Source organism: Pteropus vampyrus, unplaced genomic scaffold (genome assembly GCF_000151845.1).
Source record: "Pteropus vampyrus isolate Shadow unplaced genomic scaffold, Pvam_2.0 Scaffold3, whole genome shotgun sequence".
Lineage (NCBI taxonomy): Eukaryota > Metazoa > Chordata > Mammalia > Chiroptera > Pteropodidae > Pteropus > Pteropus vampyrus.
The window spans coordinates 15,832,199-15,839,233 of NW_011888784.1; the positions used below are offsets into that span (position 1 = coordinate 15,832,199).

At 32.6% G+C, this 7,035-nt stretch overlaps 1 protein-coding gene and 1 pseudogene across 8 annotated transcripts in view; both read left to right on the top strand.

The window, feature by feature from the left end:
* NOL4 (nucleolar protein 4) overlaps positions 1-7,035 on the top strand; it is a 279,961-nt gene that overhangs the window by 184,820 nt on the left and 88,106 nt on the right. The window lies entirely within an intron of this gene.
* On the top strand, positions 6,067-6,185 carry LOC111741649 (annotated as a pseudogene).

The window sequence follows — 7,035 nt, forward strand, 5'->3', positions numbered from 1 at the left end:
CAGATTAGAATGATGACTTTTGCCATTTGGGAATTTCTCCTTCGGGGTGATAGGTTAATATCTTTAATAGTTGTTTTTGAAACTTTGGAAGAACAGTTAAATCAGGAATGCACATTTTTACTTTTACTGGTCACAAGATTTCTCTAATATCAGTATATTCTAACCTTGTAGTAAAAGATAAAATCAGTATCCCTGACAAAAATCTCTAGATGCTTCAAGTATATACACTTTGTTGGATTCTTCTCTTAAAAATGGTGTAAATATAGAAGCTTAGGTTTGAAAGAAACTTTAAATGTCATTCCTAATACATGTTTCTGTCATCATTTGTATAATAAAAATAAAAGCCTTAAAAATTGATTAAAAATATATATCAAAATCTCTCAGGAGCAATTCTTTCATATAAAAATATATAGTAACTTCAAATAAAATTCATTGCTTTTGACTTATGGCTTCTTTTTCTAAGTGGAATCTGTAGAATGATGGGGCAGTTTTTTTCACAGGCAGAAAAACTTCAGGAACCATTTAGCATACTAGGCATTTATGCCAGGAGACAGTTGTGAGAACCAGTTGTTCTAAACCCATTTTAGAATGATGGCTTATGCTCTCCACTGCCTGCTCCATCAGAGTTTAGGCAGCCTGTGCAATGTCTTTTTTTTTTTTTTCCACGATGAATTCTGTGTATCTAAGATTATTTGTTATTTGTTTAGTGTTAAATCTCTATGACTTCATTACATGTCTTCCATTCCCAAAAACTGCTTCTTACAGATGACTTCCTATCATTAATAAATCTAATTATATTCATCAGAATAACGTTTTGTGTTTAGCAGGAGGAGCAGCTGTCTTCTCTACCTCTGCTTACTATCTAAAAGTGGTACCCAAGCAGTACCAACTATAGAGGAAACCCACTTTAATTTAGAGAGAAAAGTAAGACATGCTTGGCATGAGGGTGGTTTTCCCCCATATCTATTAATTTCTTCACTGATTGCCTTTTTATGACTCCCACAGTATTGTAAGGAAGAGAGAGTTGTGAAGACTCATACATGATAGTTAATCAGAGGAAAGAAAAACGGGAGATATTCATTAACTTCTGTTAGGATTTCTTTCCTTCTACATGTTGTGTTGTTCTTTTTTTAATTAAAATATTTTGTGTTTTTTTTAAATTGTAGTAAGAAACAACAAAAATTGTCAAACATTTTAAGTCTACAGTTATATTAAATACATTCAAATGTTGTACAAACATCACCACTAGCTACATAACTCTTTTCATCTTATAGAACTGAAACTATACCCATTAAGCAACAACCCCACCATTTGACTCACTCCTCATCACCTGGCAACCAGCATTCTATTTTTTGTCCTTATGATTTTGACTGCATTAAATACTTCATATAAGTGGAATCATACAATATTTGTCCTTTAGTGACTAGCTTATTTCACTTAGCACAATGTCCTTAAGGTTCATTCATATTGTAGCATGTGATAGAATTTCCTTCCTTTTTAAGGCTGAATAATATTCCATTGTATGTATACACCACACTTTGTTTATCCACCCATCCATCGATAGACATTTGTGTTCCTTCACGTTTTGACAATTGTGAACGGTGCTGCTCTGAATACAGATGTGCAAATATCTCTTTGAGACCTGCTTTATATTCTTTTGACTATATATCCCAAAATAGGATTTCTGGATTATACAGTAATCTATTTTTAATTTTTGAGGAATTGACATGCTCTTTTCCTTAGTGGTTGCACCATTTTATAATCCCACCAACAGTGCATAGGGGTTCTTACCCACTTCTCCATTTAACCACCGGTACTTACTATTTTCTGAGATTTTTGTAATAGCCATTCATCCTCATGAATTTGTAGTGATATCTTATTTTGCTTTTGATGTCCATTTCTTTCATAATTAGTGATTAATTATCTAATTATCTAATTTGTTTTTAGATACTTGTATCTGATTTTTGGACAAATGTCTATTCAAGTCCTTTGTCTGTTTTTTAACCAGGTTATTTGCTTTCACTTATTGAGTTTGTATACATTCTTAATATATTCACATTGTATTTTTAAAACTTTGCAGTTTAATGAGTGATTTACTCTGTGGACTAAAAATTTATTTTTTTCATTTTAAATGTAAATTTTCTCATCAAAGAGTTTGATGTTTATAATATTTGGGGATTTTAGTTGCAGATACTGTCTAAATGCAGCAGAAAAGAGTATTTATATGAAGCAGTCTTTGGGAGGGGTGGAGAATCATGCTTGGACTCTTCATAGCCAAGAACAATTCCCTAATTCACATTGCAGAAGTCACCTGTTAGAAATACCTCAAGACTGAGCATAAGCAATCATCCCTAGAACCGCAGAAACTGCTGCCCCTCGATCCGAATATATAGCTGCCCTTTGACCACCACCCTGGCCAGAACAAATGGTCTCTATTTCTTTATATTTCTACCTTGTATTTAAAGTTTGTGGTAAGTATATCCAGTAGGTGAAGTTTGGGGCAAGGGTTCCCCAATCCCCGACTATAGTGCAGGCATTTAAGCTTCCGTGTTGGGAGCTGGATTCTGCTCAGAAGGAGGATTCTTCAAAAATAGGAAAATGTAACAAATGTCTACTGTTTTTTCCCTTAGTTTACCCAAATCACATACTTATATTTCTAAGAAATAAAAATGCTTCCCTACTTCATAAAATGCAACTCTCCCTAGTAAACTGAAAATATGTCCTTCCTCTATAAAAATAAGTCAACTCAAAATTTAATTTATATTATAACCAGTTTCCAAGTTAGAATCTCTGAATAATGTCCATTTTTCTCATTTTATCCTGACACCATCTTGTAATGGTTAAACTATAAACTTCCTACACCTGAAGCACTTTTTATAAAACAATGGAGGAAAAGAAGAAATTCACCATCACTTTTGGGTACATTGAGTTACTGCTAGCCCTGCCAACATAGGAAGGGCTCCCAGGAATGATCCGAACACTGACTCTCCTGATATCACGTTTATGGCCACACAGGTCATGACGTAAACATGTGCTGCTGTTTTTGTCGCCAAAAATATATGGGAAATGGAGGCAGGAGAAACAAAGTTTGAACTGTTTGAAGCAACAGTTTAGAATGTGGAACATTCTTCTAATCATCATATATGTAACATTAAAAAAGGAAGATTTGTTTCTTCCTGATATCTAGTCAAAATTAAAGGTCTGTCCTTTGAAGACTATACTCAATAAACACACTATATTTTTTTCTTTATTTATGAGAATCCCACAAAGTAGACTTTACAACATAAACCTCTAGAAGCTAATCCGTCTATATGTGAAGGAACTTGTTTTATACATCTTACCTATCAAATCTTAGCATGTTGTATCAAGCATGCAATCTTTTCAGATGAGGCCTGGAAGTTCCAGAAGAAGGGGCATGCAAAATTGCCACTGACAGTATGAAATAGCTTAAAGAAATGTTGTCCAATAACAAAACTTCTACATAGATTCATCAAGAACTTAATGTGTATTACATAAGGACAATGTGATAATACTGTTATGTGGCTCAGAATAACAGAAGTGATTTATAAATATATAGGTCTTAATTTTAGGTTAATTTTTTATATTCAGAAATTCTTGGTTATTCCACAGTTCATACATAACGAGAAGGAAGTATCCTATATGGAGTCAAAACAAAAAGTGAAATATTGGCAGGAGCTTCAGAATGTCAACATGTCAAAAGCTATTGTTAAAAATATTCTGATGGTCAAAATATGAAGATAAGCAAAAAGATGACAACCAAGTGAATATTAACGATGAAAATAACAGGAAAGATAAAGATGATGAGATTCAAGACCCTTTCTAAGAGGAAATAAAGGAACAAAGGGAAGATTAAAATCATAGGAAAGAAAAACATACTTTGTTAGGTTAACAGAATACACAGAAATCTCAGCAGCAATTTCATTTTAACTTTGACAATTACTATGATATCTCATTATAGCTTTTTAGAATGAATTTATTTCATTTAATATCATTCAGTAATTTATTTCATTTAATACCATTCAGTAAAAATATAAGGTACTTTCTTCCCTCAAAAAATTTTAATCAAATATTTACAGAGTTTCAACAGAACATTAATGAAAAATTTCTTCGTCAACATTTTATGGAAAAAATGGAAGGAGATTGTCAAATTGATATGAGATGCTGGCTAGTTTATTTGAAAATCAAAGGTCACATATATTGTTTGGCTTGTAAACTATTTAGAACAAGACAGACATTACATATCTGGGTTTATAGAATTAATACATGTATTAAGAAATCTTAAAAGTTATGAAGGTTCCATGGAACTCATAATGACTATGGTTATTTAGATTACATATAAATAAAATAAAAATGTGTTAGCTTCTCAAAGTGTGTTCCTCAGACCACTAGCAGTGTTTCGAAATGAATGTTTGTGTCCTCCTGAAATTCACATGTTAAAATCCTAACCCTCAAGGTGATGGTATTAGGAGGTAGGACCTTTGGGATGTGATTAGGTCATGAGGATGGCACCCTCATGAATGGAATTAGTGCCCTTACTAAAAAAGACCCCAGAGAGTTCTCTCGTCCCTTCCACCATGTGAAGACACTGGGGAAATTTTGCCATCTATGAACCAGGAAAACAGGTTCTTGTCAGACATTGAATCTGTTGGCACCTTGATCTTGGACTTCCCAGCCTCCAGAACTATGAGAAATATTTATTGTTTAAGCCACTCAATCTATGGTATTTTTATTGTAGCAGCCAAACTGCACTAAGACCAATAGCATCTGCCTCATCTGAGTATTTTTTAGAAATCAGAATTCTTGGGCCCCACTCCAGACCACTGAATGGAGTCCAGCAGTCAATGTTTTAAAAAAATCCTCATGGTCATTCTGATGCACGCCAAAGTGAGAACCACTGTGCTAGCCAACCAACATTTTGAAGAATAGGCTTAAAAATTGTTTAGAGTTTTGAAGTGCCAAAAAAGTGGCTATGGGTTTAAAATTAAATGAGATTTCCTCTCAGAGGATATTATTAAATGAAATAATTTTCAAACAACAAAAATTTCATGAGAATTTTCAAAGTAAATGTTAAATTTAATTCATTTTTGGACGAACACTTGGAAAATGTCAAAATGAAACATTAAATGTGACTTATTTATTCAAAGCTGCTTAAGAAGAATTGATCTAAACTGTGGGAAAGCATATACACAATGTTACACCAGTAAACCAAATAACAAATACCACTCCATGGTTATACACATGGAGAATTGTTGATTCATGTGCTGTTGTAAGTAATAATACAGAGATATCTTGTATACCCTTTGCACAGTGGAATATGACATTTCAACTGTCATGTGGAAAGATCTCTCAGACCTTTTGGATAAAACAAGTGAGAAATTACAGACTCCTAATTTGGAAATATGTGAGGGCTATATCATTTTGTTGTCTTTAATAAAAAAATTGAAAGAAAACTCAGATAAAATATTCATGGAATATGAAGAAATCAGTAGGCCTTGTTCTGACACTGAGAATTTAGTGACTTTTAATAAAAATTTTTCAGATCTCACTAAAGGTAGTATTTCTTTAGGAAAAAGAAAAGTAGAATTAAGAGGAATGAATTAAAACGTTAGAAGATTTAAGTTTCAGATTGGATTTGACAAAACACTGGTACTGAGGAAGAAAACATAAACTCATAAATGCCACTTTAATGGAGACATCAGTCACTTCCCAGGAAAACTTGAAATGCTCTAAAATTAATGGTTCAGACATGAAAGGAACTTGATTAAGGGTTTCCTCAAACAGAACAATCTAACAATTTGCATGATATTAGCAATAATTAATTTGAAGAGCAAAGAAAACTTTCTAAACTATCAACAATAAAAGCACATTTCCATCAGACAGCCTAAAGTAAAGGCTGAATAATTTTTCTTTTTTCTCTGTAGAACGTGATAATACAAAAGTATCGTCACATGAATAGGCAGTCAAAGAACATGTAGCCAAGAAATGTGGAAAGAACACAATATTATAGAGATGGACTAGGGGGTTATTTCATTCTTAAAATATTTTGTCTATGGCCACGCCACCCTGAACAAGACCAATCCCGTCTGATCTCGGAAGCTAAGCAGGGTTGGGCCTGGTTAGTACTTGGATGGGAGACAACCTAGGAAGTCTAGGTGCTGAAGCGTAAAAAATAAAAAAAAATAAGGGATTGTAAACTGACAGGGTCCTTGTAATCTGTGAGGTCAACCAAGGGTTGCTTCGCCTAAAAATAAATAAATAAAATAATTAAAAATATATTTTTCTGCATTTTGTGATGTTTGTAGTATTTATAAATAAGCTTTTTGGAATCTTGTCACTTATTGTGATTTTTCTCATTTTAAATATTTACTTTTGTATCTAATTTTTCAAATGTGGAAAGAACACAATATTATAGAGATGGACTTTCTGGCCTCACAAAACTTGAATTCATTCAATCCTATGAGCCTAAAACAATGCTCTAAAGATAAAGTAATGCTTCTTTAAAAGTTGTTGAATAAATGGTTGCAATGAAAAACATTTGACATGGAAGATACGCCAAGCATCACAAAATTTATAAACTTTAAATTTTACTTTGAAAGTTTAAAATGTATTTAAAAATAAACATAATATATAGAACTACTAGTACCCATCACCCAAATTCAGCAGTGATTAAGACTTCCCACATTTGTTTGCTTTTCTGCTTTGTTTCTTTTTTTTCTGTCGTATTTTAAAGTGAATCCCAGATATCCATGTTATTTCGTCCCTTTATACTTCAATTTGTGTCTCTAACAAGTGTAACCATATTCTTACATAAATATTAACGAAATGTTGTCCTTACTGCTAACAAAATGAGAATTCAATGTTATCATCTAATAGCCCATCCATAGTCAAATATTACCAATTTTCTCAAAAATGACTTTTTATATTGAGTTTATTTGAATTATGATACAAGCAAGGTCAAAACATTTGATGTTAATACATTCCTTAAATCTCTTGTCACTTTTTTTTCCTGTGTCA